This window comes from Desmodus rotundus, chromosome 8, assembly GCF_022682495.2.
Source record: "Desmodus rotundus isolate HL8 chromosome 8, HLdesRot8A.1, whole genome shotgun sequence".
NCBI classification, from domain to species: domain Eukaryota; kingdom Metazoa; phylum Chordata; class Mammalia; order Chiroptera; family Phyllostomidae; genus Desmodus; species Desmodus rotundus.
Genome location: NC_071394.1, coordinates 7086710 through 7100461, shown reverse-complemented (window position 1 = coordinate 7100461; position 13752 = coordinate 7086710). Strand labels below are relative to the sequence as shown.

The 13752-nt window shown below is 51.3% G+C and overlaps 1 protein-coding gene across 6 annotated transcripts in view; it reads right to left on the bottom strand.

Moving 5' to 3' along the window:
- CYRIB (CYFIP related Rac1 interactor B) overlaps positions 1–13752 on the bottom strand; it is a 131738-nt gene that overhangs the window by 109266 nt on the left and 8720 nt on the right. The window lies entirely within an intron of this gene.

The following is a 13752-nucleotide window of genomic DNA, read 5'->3' as shown; positions in this document are numbered from 1 at the left end:
TGTCTGGAACCCCCACCGCCACAGCATCACGCAGGGGCCCTGTCCAGGATACCACATGCAGCAAAAATGAACGGAAAGGTCCTCATTTTGGCTTCAAAACTTAGGAGGGAATGGGACAAGAGAATGGCAAATCCTGGCAAGAAGACTGGGATAATTAGTCAAGTTCAAAACGGGAGAGGGGGTGGGGTGGAATGGGAGGAAAGCTTTTAGTTTTTACTGACTCGACTACGTCAATTCCAAGGAAAAAGTGCCGTGCAGCTGGAAGTCTCACGGCGTCCTGAAATTTCCATTGCATTGATTATTTTAAAAGAACCCAAATTGAGTTAGTCCCAGACGATCTCTGATGTTGGCAAGTACCTAAATCAATACGTGAGGAGCCACTCAGAGCCACTCCCAGCAGGCACCAGGGCCAGGCTGTCCTTACAGAGTTTAGGAGAGAAAGCACCAGGGCTCCCTTCCGCTCCAGAAGCAGCCCTGTGCCCTCCCGACGACCACCCCCTACGGCAGCTGCCGAAGGCGCCCCTCAGCCTGGCCCTCACCAGGTTTAGGGCCCACCCAGCACGTGGGAAAGGTGTTTTCTTCTCCGTCTCTTCCATGAGTCTGTGTTCTCCCTAGCGTTTAGCACCAAGTGGGCACAAAGTGGGTGTTCAGTGAACATTTGCATGTATAGGTACATGCATATCCGGCATGTGTATGTTTTATGCATATAAACAGGTTTTTGTTTGTAGCATACAGTTGGTATTTCCGGAATGCTTGCTCCCATACACATGTACACATGTATAGAGTATGTTTTATATACAGAACATAGGTGTTCAGTAAATGATTGTTTCATACATTGTATGTACATATATATAATTCATATATGTACATATTAATGAAAGAATAGGTGCAGAACATATGGTTTAAAGGCAGAACAGGGTGAGGGGCTGAAATGGAACTCTAGAAGGCCAAATGTTACCCCTCTTTCGTTCTCCACTGCATCCCTAAGCCTGAGCACAGTGCCTGCCTGACATGTAGTATGTGCGCAGTAAACACTGGTTGACTGGATGAATGGCCAGTCTACTTTCATTCAATGAGCTTTCACTGAGCAAGTGCTTACCCAGCACCCAGTCTATGCCTTCTGGATGGTGGGGGGCACCTAATAAACAGGAGTGCAAACCACACACACTACATACTAGCCAAGGGGAGGGCTTTGAAGGGAAGGAACAGGCTGCCCAGGGAGGAGAGGGGGATGTTCAAGAAAGACCAAAACTGACAAAGGAGGTGTCTGTCCACCTTGCAAAGACCCAGGGACACAGCATCGGGCAGAGGGAACAGCATGCGCCAAGGGTGGAACAGAAAAGGGGGTGGGCTGCAGCCAGGGAGGAAGGGCAGAGAGACTACAGGGAGCTCAGGGGAAGGCAGGGGCTGGGTCCTCAGGACCTGGTGTTTTGTTTAGTTTTTAAATGACAACATGAAGCCTTTGAGAGCTTTAAGCTGAAGGATGGTCGGATCTGATTTCCATTTTCAAAAGATCTGGTGCACTGTAAAGAATGAATTGGAAGGTGTGAAAAATGCCCCCCCACCACCACCTTGCCTACTTGTCAGAGAGTGAGAAGCGACACTACTGGCCACCCCTGAATTGCACTCAGAAAGACCCACAAGACTCAGCCACCCTGATTCAATCCATTTTTCAGACATTTAATGAGCACCTAGTATGCCCAGGCACTGTGATAAATACTGGAGACGCTGAGGGGACACAGGCCCTGTCCTCCAAGGGTCTAAAATCTCAACAAGAACAACCAGCTTTGCACAGACTGAAAGGATTTAACTCAGACCAACACTTCTGATTGGAAGGGGGCAGGGATTCAGAGCTCTGCATCAACATAGTGTCCTTATTTCCTCCTCTCTTTATCAGATTGTTTATACCTTGCCTCCTTCCAAAAGAGCTTTGAGTAGCACGCAACAATAACAAAGGATCGATGAAGATGATAAAGAAGGAAAAAAATCTAACAGTGGAAACAAAGCAAATACACTGAACCTAAGGGCTGCTTATCACTGCTGTGCTTAAGCATGAATTTGGCTCTGAGCTTCCTGACAGCAGGGGCAAAAAGGGATACTGGATAAGGAGGAAAGTGGAGGACACACAACCTTTCCTCTATGTGGCTGCCACTACATTTTAAAAATAAAAAATGGGCTCTAAAGAAAAAAAAAACTGGGGCAGGCAAGGAAGAGGGACCTTGGGTACAGGCACCCCCTCATTCATCTTGCTCATTACAGAACTCAACATCTTCCCTTAAAAATGTGTTCCTCCTCTAGTTCTACTAGTTACCAAGCTAGAAATGGGCATTTCTCGATCATCTTTCTTACTTCCTCCCTCCCTATCAACTTCACACACATTAAATTAGTCACAAGTCCTAAAAATGCCATCCCCCAAACAGTTCTCGAATCTATTCTCTCCTTCCAATGTCCAGCACCACTGCCTAACAACCAGCTACCCTGTCCCAGAAACAACCGCCTAAAGGGGTTCCTGCCTCCAGGCTGGCTCTGTTCCACAATGTCAGCAAAGGGATTATTCTAGAAATTGTAAATCTGGCTGCATCACTCTTCTGCTTGCAATTCTCTCCTGAGTGGACTCATTCTACCCTCTCCCAGTAGAAAATGGCCTCAGGCTTGAACAGGCCTGAACATATCTCCCTGGGTGGCATAAGGCAGGCGGTTCCAGTGGTCCTAATCGCTTAGTCACAGTGAGCAGTTCAAGAAGACAAGGACCCAGGCCTCAGTCAATCAGCACACAGGCCACAGGGACTGATTTCCAGGCATGCACATGATCTAAGGTGGTCCAATAAGAACTGGGGGAGAAAAGTGGATGTAAAAGCTGGAGCTGCTGCAGCCATATTACCACCATAAGGAAGGCAGCCTGAGGGCAAAGCTCACACGGAGGGCAGAGCTGACAGAACAGCAGAGAAGTGAGCCAGAGCCCAGATTAAACCCCACCTGAAGCCCGGCCTACCCCAGCAAATTTCAGTTATAAGTGTCCATTAATCCCCTTTCCTAGATGAGCTGGCTTGAGTTGAGTTTCCTATTTTCAGCAACCAGAAATATATCTATTCACCATAATCTCACCATAAAGTATAGACCCCTTAGTGTGTACAACAGGGATCGGCAGACTACAGCTCACAAGCTAAATCAAGCCTCCTACCTGTTTTGGTCGATAAAGTTTTATTGGAACATAGCCATGCCCGCTCATTTATGGATTGTCTGTGGCTGCTCCAGTGCTGCTATGGCAGAGTAAAAGCTGCAAAGCCTAAAAAGTTACCATCTGGTTCTTTACAGAAAATGTTTCCTGACCTCTGCCATACAGGTCACCCACATTTTGGCATCTGCCTTCCCTTCCGGACTGACCACCCACCACCCTCTGCCTTCCCGCCCACTGTAACACCTGCCACCGGACTGCCAGCTGGCATCACTAACTCCTTGCATCCTACTAACCTCAGCTCCGATGTCGCCTCTCCTCTGCGGGTCCCCCATCAGGATTAGGAGTGCCCTGTGCAAACACAGCCCCTGCTCCTGACCCCACTGTCTCACCGTGCTGGGCAGCACTATGCAACATGCGCTTGTCCCCGCCTGGGGACTGTAAGCCCCCAACCCGCCTGCATTAGGGTTCCTTTATCAGGTGTCCCTATGCTGAGCACAGTGCCTCACATACAGTTGGTGGCCCAATGTTTACTGACCAGAACTGCAGCAGACTGGCTCTGCAGGGAATGAGATCAGGTTGGGTGGTGGAGCCAAGAAGGCAACCTCACCTGCTCACCTTGTGGCCAAGGTCCATCCTAGGGACCGGAGCCTCACTCTGGCCTGGGCCACACATGTCAGTCAGAGTTACTGATCACAGACAACAGAAGTCAGCGGTGACCATGATGGGAAGCCTGCAGAAGCAACAGACAGGCTGGACAAGCATGCTGGGATAAAGGACCATGGGAGACAGAGCGTAAGGGAGCTGTGGTCCAAGCCGCAGGACATCTGCTTAGGACACTTGCCATCACCAAGGGGCTCTCCCCTCTAAGGACCTGTGACTGCCCCTGAGTCGCTGTGGTACTCAGCCCAGAATCTAAGCCACATGGCCACTCTGAGGCCATACACCGGTGCCCGAGCGGCCGGGGGCAGGAAGAAAGAAGGTCTGGTCCACTTTGGTCTCCATATTGGGAGGCAGAGCTCTGCCCTACACACTGGGAGTTCCTCAGGAAGGTGGGTAGGATGCTGAGCACCCCAAAATATAGAAAGTGCCCATGAGACATACCCACTCACCCAACTGCAGAAGGAAGTCCATTTAGACCCATGAGGCCTGTCTCACTGGAGCCGGCCCCACAGAATGGACTCAGAGGCTCCGGGTGCTCTGCAGAGCTGTGGGCCCAGGGTGCACAAAGGAAGTGTTTCTCCATCTCTCACCACAGAGAGCAAGTATCAAGCAGAATTTCAAGCCTCTGCTATTGCAAAACATCTAAAATAGTAGCAAAAGCTTGTTTCCAGAAACAGTCTTCTCCCCCTACCCCGTAAAGACATCAGGCTTCAGCTGTGTTCTGGATAACTTCATTGCCACCATCTGAAGTTCGTTCATTTGTTCGTTCATTCTACAGACTGTCCCAAGACCCAGACAGGCCAGGTCCTGTGCTGGGTGTTAGGGCACAAAGATGAATCTGTCACCATCCCTGACTTCCTAAAATTCAGCTAAGTTTCACTTTGGGGAGGACAATTGTAGCAGAGGGTTAGAGGTTAGTGGTGTGAATATCTGTGCTTTGGACCTTTTTTTACCATTTTCTGGCTCTCTCTCTCTCTCTCTCTCTCTCTCTCTCTCTCTCTCACACACACACACACACGCACAGGCACAGACATGCACAGGGAGCTCTCTACCTCCTCAGTCAGCCACCAGCCCTAGGACTGCCGTCCAGAGGACCAAGGCTGCATGTCCCAATCTGGGTCCGATCAGGAAGGGCTGCTGGCAACTGAGTTGGCTAAAAAACGTCAAGCTTCGGCAGTCTGCTTCCCTGAGTGGGCTGGGACAAGAGGCGGAGGCTGACACTGTCACCCACCTGGCTGTGGACCAGGGCAGGCTGGTCCTCAGGAAACTGGGAGATAAAGTTCATCACAGGTTCTCCTGCTCTACCCTCCACAAATCACAATACCAACACCTGCCATTTGTACCGCACTTTCTGGCTTATAAAACACATGGACATATATTCACTCATTCATTCACTGAACACCTGTTACGTGTGAGGCACTTTGCTTAGAGGCAGGAATCTGATAAAACACAGAACCTGCCCTTTTGGATGCCACTTCCTCTGAGAAGCCCTCCTTGATCTCTCTGGATGGGGTGGGTTTGCTGTCCCCACCTCCCCACGGTACATGAGCCCACAGTACTTCAGGCTTCCCTGTATCGCAGCACCCTGTGTCATCACTGCCTGTCTGTCGACCTAAACTCCCTGGCCGAGATGGAAAAGGAGCTCATCTATCTCATATACCACTGTATCCCCAGGGCCTGGCGCGCAGCAGGAGCAGAATAAATGTCTGAAGTATGAATGGAAACACCTGGAAAGACGGGGAGCCATCTGGAACCAAAACCAAGGGGACAGGGCAGGTAAGACTCTTAGGGTGAGAAGCTGGCATTACCGATCCCCCTCAGCATCTAGACTCTCAAGAGATCTTAGGTGACTTGTCCAAGACAGTCTTACCAATAAAACTAGCTGGGCCTCTATTCCCACTCCCTTCACACCAATTTCAATCCCCACCTGACACCCCAGCCACCTTCTGGCCCTCCCTCCCCTCAGGGCCCAGAATACCATCTGCCTACCTGGGAACAACTTACTGCAGGGGCCTAGTGTGATCTGTGCCCTCCCCCAGGGGAACTTTTTGTGAGTTACGATGAAGACAGAAGCCTGTGATTAAAACAAAGAATGGGTTCCTGACGATGGAACGTCGGTAGTTATTTATTCATCAAACTAATTATTTCCTGAGCACCTATGGTACGCTCCATTTTAGGGGCAGATAGGAGTGAACACAGGTACACATCACTGCCCTCTCAGGTCTGATCATGAAACAGTGTTACGAAAAGGTAGCATCCCTTTGGTGGGTGGATGGATGGGTGGATGGATGGGTAGGATGGATGGATGAATGAACTACAGAAAAGGTGGTACCCCTGTGGGAGTGAATGAATGAATGAGTGAATAAATGAATGAATGAGTGACATGCAGGTAAAGTCAAGTGCTCTATTGCAGGTAATGTCAGGACATGACTTCCACTGACTCAAGACACATGGCCTGCTGGGAGGGGGTAAGACCATATGATTCCTCACCCCCAGGTCACTCTGTTAGCTCTTAGGGGATCCCTGCCTTCGCTCCTTCTCCTTTCAACATCCACAGTGCATGAGAAATAGATGGAATGAGCCCCCTTTTCTGGCCGTTGCTGGCTTCCTAATTAAAGACAAGGATTTGTGTTTACTCAGCATCTATAAACACAGACCCAAAAAAAGTGTTTAAGAGAAAGCAGATGAAATGTGGGTAAGGACCAGCTAATAAAACCAGGGGGAAATGCTGGGAGTTTTCAACCATGACTGTGATTGAACAAAGTTGCGGAGAGCCGAGCACAGGAATGTGTGCAGCGCCTGGGTTTCCAGGGCACAATGTAAGCCTTGACTTCCTGCAGAATTCATTGGTCCCCGGTGAGAGATCATGCTAAGTTCCTCTGGAACATGCAGCTAATGTGGTTTTCCCTCCTTGCTCCTGCCACTAGGTTGCCATGCAGCTGGTCAAGGCTGCAGGTGAAAGGCCCGTGGACTTGCGGGTCAGCTGGGAACAGCCTTTGGAGGAAGAGTGCACGCTTGAATGGAGAGCGGCCCCTGATGAAATGTCAGAAGCTGGGGCTGCCCCCTTCTAGAACATTCTCTGTCATCCCACCTTGCAGGGCCTCAGTCCCCTCATCTGGCCACTGCAGTAATTACTGGCCAAGGTCCTCTCCAATGACAGCATCCCACAAACCACGTTCTTCTTCAGTCCAGGCAGGAACCTGGGGTGTAGAGAAGTACCTTTCTTTTGAAATATGCGTGAGAGTCTGGCCTGAATTTGAACACGAGTGGCAAAGACAATGAGGAGCCCCAAGGGACCCCCAGGAGGCCCCAGGAAGAGAATGACTTCCCAGAGATCAAAGGGGAAAAGGCGGGGCGAGGCGCAGTGCCAGCCCTAATGAAACCCTAATGAACAAGTTTCCACAATTAGAGACCACAATGGGAGGGTAAGCAGTGAGGCCCACAAAACAGTCAATGTCTTTGATTAAGTGCTGATGGAATTCCTCATCACTGCTTTAATCCGGCACCCCTGGGGAGTTTCATTGGCTTCGCAAGACATTTTCAAAGAAAACCATCCTGAATATACATTATTCCCTAAGCCACTAAACAGAGAGACTGGCCCTCCTGCCTCCTCCCCTCTTCCCTCTCTGGAGCAGGCAGCCGGTACCCAGATGAGTCTTTAACGTCAGACAATGGTGGCAACCTGGGCTCTCTTACGAAAAGACTCTCTTTCTCACCAGCGTGTGCAGTCTGCAGGTCCCACTCCTTTATCAGAGGCTCGGCTTACCAAGGGCTTTCTGCGCCTGAGGCTGACGCCAATCTCCTCGGGGCTGGGACCAGCCTCACAATGCTGAGGTCCCAGTAAAGATCAAAGAGCTCCCTGGAAACTGACTGGGTTTTAATACCAGAGGGGAGTCCAGCCTGAGTCAACTCCAGGCTGACCCAGATTCTGAACCTTTCTGAGTATAAATGATCAAGAGCAAAACACACCAAAGGACTGCTCCAACGCTGAACTGATCTGCCCACTCACATCCTGTAGTTCCTTGAATGATGGCCTACCTATGGTTTTTTTTGTTGTTTTTGGGGGGTTTTGCATATGCTGTTCCCTTTGTCTAAAATGCTGTTCCCAGCCCTGGCCTTCAAATTCAGTTGAAACTGTCACCTTCCTCTATAAAGCCTTCCCCAGCCCCTCCAAGCAGAGTTCAGCTCAACATGTCCTGAGTGCGTGAGCCTGGCCAAGCCCTGGCTTGCCCAGATGTGCGGAGGAGAAACACCCACATTTGGCCGGAGCCCCTCCAGCCTGGGGTTCCCAAATAACCTCTTGCTCGCAACTCTACTTTTTAAAGTTTTACTGTGCAAGGTTTAAAATGTACAAAAAGTCTTTGAAGAATAATACAACCACCTCTTATACTCACCACCCAGGTTAAGGAATAAAACACAGTGAATACCCCACCCAATCCTCCCCCTCTCCCTAATTCCCTAAAGGTAATAAGCACTACCCTGATTTGGTATTTATCGCTGCCCTGCATTTCTTTATATTTTAACTACATCTGATTGCACTCCCATAAGCAATGGTTTGGAACTTGTAAATATCACTGGTTTGCAAGTTTCAAAGTTGTCATAACCTGAACACTTTGTGTTAACACAATGGTTTGCGTTCACGTCCATTGACTCCACAGGGCATGCCCCTCTGTGAGCAGGGCCGCTTCCCGCAGATCTCTCTGTCAGGTCGGGGGGCACCGACCCCAAACCCTGGCACACAGTTCATGCTTAACACACGCTTATAGAAAATGGGGGATAGAGGGGGAGAAGGAAACACACAGAGCAGAGTTTTCACCCACTGGGCCCAAAATGGGAGTGGGGAGCGGGGTGCAGAAGGCTTCCCTGGTGGAGCCTGCCTGTAGCACAGCCTTCTGAAGGCCTCTGACTCCCGGAGTATGAAGGTGCACAGGAGGCAAGTGAGACCCCGCCCAGAGCTGAGCTGGCCGAAGGGAAAGGCATGGGGCACCGCTGACTCTGAAGAACAGAAGGTACAGAAGTACCCGGCTCACAGGAGGGGCTCTGGACATGTTTGGTGAATGAATAACCACCTCTGCCGATAAGCAAATGGAGAGGCTGGGACGAGAAAGTGTGGCTGGTCCAGAGGAGACCCAATGTGGGGACCATGTAACAGAAAGTGAAAGTCCTCTTCACCGGGAGGCCAATGTCTTCTTTCCTTCAGCCCCAGCTCCCACAGCGCAAGCTACTAATTAAGAAACCCAGGTGGCTTCCAGGGTCTTTGAGGAAAACCCAGTGAGTGTCATACAAATGAGCAGGGGGTGGGGTAGGGAAAGGGGAGAGGGGACAGTTTACGTGACCCCCGCACCCCCAGAGAACAGGCGAATTCAGGCAGCAGAAAATAAAGGAGGGGATGGGGCCTCAGGAAATGCTCTTTTCGTGAATTAGCCTGTGTCTTAGCCTGAACAGCATCTGCCCACCAGGTGGAGGTTCAAAAGAGCTGGTGCTAAGCAAATAAGCCCCAACTCTAGCCCCAACCAGCTGTGCAGCCTTGGGCAAATCGCTCAACCTCTCTGGGCTTCCATTTTCCAGAAGAAGTATCCACTCCTTCTACACATTCTGGGAGCAAGGCCACCGTGAGCCTGACCTGTGGACCGAAAACCAAAGCAGCCCCCTGGGCTGGGGGATGTTTCCTGGCCTGAGGCCACAGCACAAACCTGCAGTAGTCTACAGATATAAGGTGTGGTTATTAGACTTTACTTTCAATCATGTAAGCCCCTTAGTGGCTTTTTTTCTTCCTCTTCTTCTTCTTCTTCTTTTTTTTTTAAGACTCAAGACACAGGGCTTGGTCAATGCTAAAATGGAGAGCCAGGAAGCTCATCTTTAATTCAGCGCTGACCATGCTCAGCTCAGCTCAAACCTGCCAAAATGCTTTCTTCCAGCACCTCTATTCATAGACGGCTGTTCCTAGAGTTCGTTCTCAATTATTCACTCCCACGGAGGCATTGTTTCTGAGAAAGGCCTGGGGGAGGGAGACAGGCAGGCGGGGAGGAAGAGAAGGGGGGATGGGAGGAGGGGCAGGGAAGAAAGGGGGCACCTGAGAAAGGGGTAGACCTAGAAAAGGCACCCCTGCCTCCGGGAGGGGGTCAGAAGGGGTCTGGGCCTTCAGGGTGTGGTCACAGGGAGACAGACACATTGATCACCCAGGGCTTCTCACACACCCAACCTCGTCCTCCTCGCGCCTGAGGAAAGGAGGCTCAGGGAAGTGAAGTGACTTCCTCAGAGCAAATGGCAGAGCTGGTTACACACGGCAGGGGTGAGGCGGTGGGCTCCTGCAGCCCTGGAAGCAGATGACACCCACACCTGCAGGTAATTAAAACCCCAGAGTTCCCTTTTACCAGCCCTGCTTCACTCCCCAAGGGCTGCCAGCAAGGATCTGCTGAGCTGAACTAGGTCTCTGGCGAGGCGGTGGTGCGGAGGAGGGTTCAGTGACAGGGTGCACGCCATGGGAAACCTCTCCCATCAGCAGCTTTTTCACTGTGTGTTCTGGTCCTTCGTTTTCTTGCTCTGGCCCTCGGAACAACGAGGCTGAGGACTGGGTGTGACTCAGCAGGGTCAGCCCAGGGAGCCGCTGGGCAAGGAGCTGGACCACCATCCCTCCCTTCATCATCCAGAACCCAGGACTGTCTGACTTACAAGTCGGTCCTCTGGAAGGTGCTCAGGAGCACGCAGCCCAGACACTGTACGGGAAGACAGAGCGGGAGGGAACAGGGAGGAAGGGGTGGCTTCTGGACACTCCACGAACGCCTATTTGAGATGCTAAAAGCGTGTTCCTCTTTCGGATCTAATCACAGAAACACATATATACACATGTACAAATTATGAACCTTGGCATCCAAAATTGTTTAAAATACAGCAATTTCAATTTCCACTCAAAGCAGAAAATGAATTCATGCCCGTATTCATCAAAGGTATATCTGGCACCTACGTACTCAGCCCCTTTCAGGCCTTTGTGCCTTCCTTAAAATACAGCTGAGGAGTTCTGAATCAGAACCTCTCCAACCTGCAGGCGAAGATGACAAGGGAGCTGCGTGGCAGCAGAGAGCTCGACAGAAAGTGACACTTTAAATACCCTAACGGCTGTCTGGAGATCCGCACTCCCTCCAACGGTTAGAGATCAGCCACCCACCTAGATGCCCCCCCCCCCCCCCCCCCCCCCCCCCCCCGTCTGCATGCACTTCACTCTCTCCCGTGCCCCACCCCAGAGCACAGGCGGAGGCTTTTGGAAAGGGGTGACACTCCTCCACAGAGGTCAATGCACCCCTCTCTCCGAATGTGCAGGAGAGGAGAGACGCAATGCTGTGGACGTAAGCCTGCCTGTCTTCTACTGGAACAGGAGAGCAGCTCCCCCACGGAACTGGAAGTTCGCCTCTGCTTGGGCACCGACCTAAACGATGCCGCCCGAGCAGAAAACACTTTGCTCTGGGTGCCAGTCAGCAGCTGTCACTCATCCTACCTGCCCTGAAAATAACGTCCATACAACTAGAAGAGAGTTGCAGGTATTATGGTCTCTTTAGATGCCCTTCACCCCGCCAGCTGCTAACTGGGAGGGAATGCTCGAGTCTAGAAAAGTCATGTGAGCTCTCTGGACCCCAGGTTACCTCACTTATCAAATGGTGACAATTTCTTCCCACAGGCGTAGGAGGGTCTGATCCCTGGAAGCTATTCTATTTTAAGAATTGCTAGCTATCGTATGCACCCCGACCAGCAGGCCAAACCTGCAACCTCGGCATGTGCCCTGACCGAGAATCAAACCCTCGACCTTTTGCTTTGCAGGATGACTCCCAGCCAACTGAGCCATACAGGTCAGGGCAGGCCTGTTAGCGTTTTAACCACAGGAATGCCTGGGCTGAAGTTCTAGTAAGTTTGGTCTGTGTTGTTGCATACCATTTATGAAGTGGTCTAAACTTTGGTTTGGTTCTTTCCCTGGAAACAGTAGAACTCCAGGTTTTTTAGAAGAGAAGCGAGATGAGGAGAGAAGATGGGAGGAAAGGTAACAACCACATCACAGAAAATGTGCCAAAGAGAGAAAGTCAGCCCGTTGGGAACTCCCTACCACGACCTCTGACACCGTTTCAGTCTGTGTTTCCTTCCAAGCTTTTTTCTTATAAATGACTGCTTTTCTCAGTTTCCTCCCAGCCTCCTTGGCTCCCACACTGAGTGACTACTGTATAACCAATTCAAGAATTTGGGCACTGTCAGACACTTCGGTTATTTTCAATTTCTTTTGTTATTGTACAAAGAACCAAGCTGAAGATCTTTTTGTTTTCTATTGTTTCCTTAGGGAAGCTTCCCAGAAATGGGTTCGCTGGTTCTCACCCTGGCTGGTGTGGCTCAGTGGGTTGAACATCAGCCTGTGAGCCGAAAGGTTGCTGGTTCAAATCCCTGTCAGGTCACATGCCTGGGTTGCAGGCCAGGTCCCTGGTGGGGGCGTTTCTTTCCCTCTTTCTCCCTCCCTTCCCCTCTCTCTAAAAATAAATAAACTGGGCGGGGGGGTGGGGGGGAACCCAAGCATCTTCTGGGCTCTTGACAGAAACTGTCCCGGTTGCCCAGAAGGGCTTTTGAAGAACCCCACTGGCACCAAGAAGATGCAGGTGTCTTCGTGGGGTGACGCCTTGCACAGGCCTCACAGGCCGGGGACAGGAGCCCCCACTGGGCTTTCTCTGCCGAGAGCTCTTATGGAACATTCCAGACTCTGCACATGAGCATTTTCAAGTCACCCTTGCTGAGTGGCAGCCCTGTGCCACACAGGAGAGTCAGCTCCACACTGGACTCCAATGTGTCCATGCTCCGGTCCCCACAGCTATTTCCTGGGATCAGGAACGAAAGATCGGGTTTCCTTTCTTTCGGTTTTAAGTGTCCAAGGTCCTGAGACAAAGATCAGTTTATCTGGAGAGAGGCATTTTCCAACCACACTCCTGGTCACGATCGTGGGGGCCGGGGGCTCCTGGGGAAAGGGCGCGTGGGGCCACTCCAGAGGTCAGACCTTGTTCATTCCTCATTAACTGCTGCCAGCGTCAAGCCAGAAGTATGCAAATACCGTCTTTCTACACTTCCCCTGCGTTTCACCACCGAAACTTTGAGAAACACTGCTTGGGAAAGAGAAGGTTCCACTTGAGGCAGGGCCCCAGGGAGGCAGGGCCCCCCCACAGCAGGCTGGGGTCCCCCGGGGGGCCCAGGAGCCCCTTTCAGCTGACCCCAGGAAAGGGCATTCTACCACATGAGCAAGGACAGTCAGAATGGTCCTAAGTAAATCCGGAAGTAGTGACCAAAGAGTCTGACCTCACTCGGCTGTGAGAGGCTGCGTCCTTCCTGTGCACGGGTCTCCCAGACCGGACAGCTGGTGCACAGCCCCCCCGCCACACACACACACAATCCTCTCCGACGTCAATCACACTCAAGCAGGAAACACCCAGGAATAACTGCACACACACGGAACACACGTGGCCCAGCACTGGGGCAGGGCGACTGACTGCACACCCCGAACGTGTCTGCAAGGCACCCCAACATGTGACAGGACGGCAGAGCCGCTCACTGGATTCAGCTACTTCAACTACCCACAAAGGGCCAAATGCTTTTTGTAACTTTAAAGAGAAAACCTTAACTAAATGGAGAAATGTATTTTGTCGGTTGTACCTATTTGTGCTTGTTTCACCTGAGGCGTACCGCGTATCATACACTGCTGTCCACGCCGCACTTTTACACACGCACACAGCCGTCGGTGTGCAAACACTCCTCAAGCGCAAGTCAGGACTCTGTCCAGAGTTCCCTTCCCGACGCGCGTCTGTCTGCCGCGCTGGCTTCCGGACCCCACAGTGCCATGTGCAAGGCTCCTCCTCTTTTGGCGCTTTTGGATCTTGAGGAATGGGACCACCTAC